Here is a 3873-nt window from a genome sequence, read left to right on the forward strand (position 1 = left end):
GTCCTTTCTCTAACTCCTTCACTGGGGACCCTGTACTCAGTTCAATGGATGGCTGTGAGCCTCTACAATGAGTCGTGTCTCCACCCACAGGATCTTGAGGTTTTATAATTAGGCTTCACTTCCTGTTCCTCTCTGCTTCCTGACTCTGCTGGTATGGTTTTATGTTTTGTTTTTATTTTGTTTTGTCCACTTGACACGAGCTAGAGTCATCTAAGAAGAGGGGCCCTTAATTGAGGGTCTCCTTCAGATTGGCTGTAGGCAAGTCTGTGGGCATTTTCTAGACTGATTAGAGATGTGGGCGGGACTCCGCCCCGCCCCCCGCCCTATCCCCGCCCCCCCGCCCACTGTGGGAGGTGCCACTCAGACTGCTGGTCAGGAGTCCTTTAAGAGCCACTGAGCAGTCAGCTCAGATAGCTCCTCTGTTAAGAGACCGAGCACCAGGCAGGACGTACCAGGTTCAAATCCCAGCAACCACTGGAGAATCATTCCTACCTTCTCCCGCTGGGCTACTCCTATTGATGAAATCAATAAATTGGGCTGGAGAGATGGCTCAGCGGTTAAGAGCAGTGACTTTCTGAGTTCAAATCCCAGCAACCATCTGTAATGGGGATCTGATGCCCTCTTCTGTTGTGTCTGAACACAGCTACAGTGTTAAGTTCACTCTTAGATATAATAAATAAATAAAATAAAATAATAAAAAAGAAAGAAAGAGAGAGAGAGCAAGCCTGTGGGCAGCATTTCTCCATGGCTTTTGCTTTACTTCCTGCTTCCAGGTTCCTTTCTTGAACTCCTGCTGCTCTGACTTCCCTTTATAAAGGACTTAGAAGCTATAATAAACCATTTAGTCCCCAAGTTGCTTTGGGTCGTGGTGTTTCATCACAGCAACAGAAACCACTAACACACTGACTGAGACCACAAAGGGCGGCTCAGGTCCTACCCCACCTCCACTACCATCATGGACTGTATCTCCCAAACTGAGTCAAAATAAAACCTTCCTTCCTAAAGTTGCTGTTGTCGGGTATTTTTGTCATCGCTTAGGCCACACAAAATTACAGACAGTCACGAAGCAGAGTAGAAACCACCATTAAGCCACCATCAATGACTAGGGACAATGAGGGAAATTTTAGGCTGCATGATTGCCAAGGTGAGATGCCAGCATCCCTGGCCTATTCATTGTGACATCTTAATGCAAACAGAACAATAATTACACCCAGTGGTGTTCGGAGGTGCACCCTGTGCTTATCTCTTTCACACATATGGTTGTCATAGGCTTTGAGAACTTATCTGGTGGGGACCTTCTATAAAATGATCATATTTTATTAGTATGCCAATATATAAAAATTATTATTTTTTAAGATTTATTTTATTTATTTTATGGGTATGAGTACACTGTAGCTGTACAAATGGCTGTGAGTTATCATGTGTGTGGTTGCTGGGATCCGAACTCAGGACCTTCGAAAGAGCAGTCAGTGCTCTTACCCGCTGAGCCATCTCACCAGCCCCTATTATTACTATATAAAAATAGCCCTTCCCCACTAAGAGTTCAAGCCACCATTTCTGATTTTAGAGAAGCCAGGGTTCCTGGATCTGGATGTTCTGTCTGCTTACGACTATGGACGGGTTCCTTGCTTAGGTGTGAATGAGTTTATGCCCTACAGTAAATACTTGAGAACCCAAGTACACTGTAGCTGTCTTCAGATACACCAGAAGAGGGCATCAGATCTCATTACAGATGGTTGTGAGCCACCATGATGTGATTGCTGGGGTTTGAACTCAGAACCTTCGGAAATGCAGTCAGTGCTCTTAACCGCTGAGCCACCTCTCCAGCCCGGCTTTTTTTTTTTTTTTTTTATGAAACCCAATGTCTAAAAATTGTTCTTATTTTGGGCTTGTACCACAGTAAGAGCCAAGATTTTAAACACTACTAAATACAAAACAAACAAAAAGACTTTATATATTCATGTTCATTTAAGAAAATACTAGAAGTGATGTATTATTTTTAAGTATACAAGTTAATATGTTTGGAGTTATTTAAAATTTATATTGAGAAAAATGTATTTCACTATTGCTGTAGATGAACATCTACATAAGACTGTTAAATTGATTGTTGTTTTATATCAAACAACTTTTATAATACTTATTTGTATTGTTATAATATTTTATAAATTTTAAGGAATATGACAAAAAAGATATTGTAGGTATTGAAGGGGGGATCTCTGGGAGGAGTTGTGGTACAAAAGGGAAACAAGAATGTGATTCAATTCTATTTAATTAAAATATGTTTTTAAATGTTAACAAATTCAAATAAATTGAAATCATGTAACTTTTCTCATCAAAATGCAATAAAAGTTTAAAAAAAAAAGAAATGAAACAGCTTCCATAAACATAGTATAATTTACTTTTTAAGATTCTTTTTATGTGTATAAGTGTTTTGCCTGCATACATGTGCACTACATGTGTGCATTGTGTACATTACCTGTATGTGTGTGCACTACATGTATGTGTATACTACATGTATGTGTGTGTGCACTACACATACATATTCTTGGTGTCTGCATAATTCAGAGATGGGGTTAGATCTTCTGGAACTGGGGTTACTGATGACTGGGAGCCACCATGTGAGTACTGGGAACCAAGTGCAGGTCCTCTGCAGGAGCTTTAGGTGTTCTTAACAGCTGAGGTGTATCTCTAGCACTCTGATTTACACTAAGAAGCCTTAATTTTTATCTGCACATTATTATTATTTTTTTTTTTTTTGAGACAAGAGTTTCTCTGTGTAGCCCTGGCTGTCCTGGAACTTGCTCTGTCAACCAGGCTGGCCTCAAACTCAGAGATCCCTCTGCCTCTGCCTTTCAAGTGCTGGGATTAAAGGCATTTGCCGCAACCACCTGGCTTAATATTTATACCCAGTACTGGAAAAAGATCCATTCACTCGGGAATTAAACTGAGACATCAGAGTGGATCTCCTTTAATGGATATACCAGGTGAGCAAAGATTGTAGGAAGGGCCATGGCTGACCTTTGATGATGTCATGTAGGCCGCTCAGCCTACTCTGCTGAGGGGGAATTAAAAGAGCATAATACAATAAGCCAAGTTTGACAAGGCCAGCCTGGTTTATAAATCGAGTTCCAGGACAGTCAAGGCTACCTAGAGAAATCCTGTCTCAAAAAACCAAATAGAACAAACAAACAAACAACAAACCCACAGATTCTGGGATCAAACTCAGGTCCTTATGGTTGTAAGGGAAGCATATTATCAGATTTACAATGCATTTTTATTATTATAAAAACAATTCAGTCTTTCCCAGTCAAGATCACTAAGTGAGAAAAGACAATAGCCACTCCTCTGGACCCCAGGCTCTTCATAGGGAATGGAAACCTATGACTATTGGGGCTACTGTTGAACCCAGGGAAGCTAAGGTCAGAAAAAGCTGGTAGTCCAAGCTTTAACATCTTGGAACTGGAGCTACGGTCAACTGATTCGTGCTGATACGTGACTGAATGAGAGCCCTGTATGAAGCCTTCTAAAAATAGCAGGGATGGACATGGATAGCTCGCTTACTTTCTGTGCAGAAAAGCATTTCTTGCCCCCAGCAGGAGACAGATGTGGGAAGGTCTGCAGGACTGGAAACTGGTTCATGTCCAATACCTAGAATTCATTCTCTGCTGAGGGCAGGGACATTATAGCATTAATCTAAGATAAAATTTGGAGCCAGATTATACAAGCAGGAAACCACCAGGGGAGGATACTCCCCTGCATGGAGATCTGAGAAAATGACTGAGTGCATGAGTCAACCTGTTGCTATGAAGAAGATCCAATGAATGGGCTGGGTTCTGGGGGAGAGGGGGGAGGATGTACCCATTCTTTAAAACC

The sequence above is a fragment of the Mastomys coucha genome, unplaced genomic scaffold (assembly GCF_008632895.1).
Source record: "Mastomys coucha isolate ucsf_1 unplaced genomic scaffold, UCSF_Mcou_1 pScaffold23, whole genome shotgun sequence".
Classification (NCBI taxonomy): domain Eukaryota; kingdom Metazoa; phylum Chordata; class Mammalia; order Rodentia; family Muridae; genus Mastomys; species Mastomys coucha.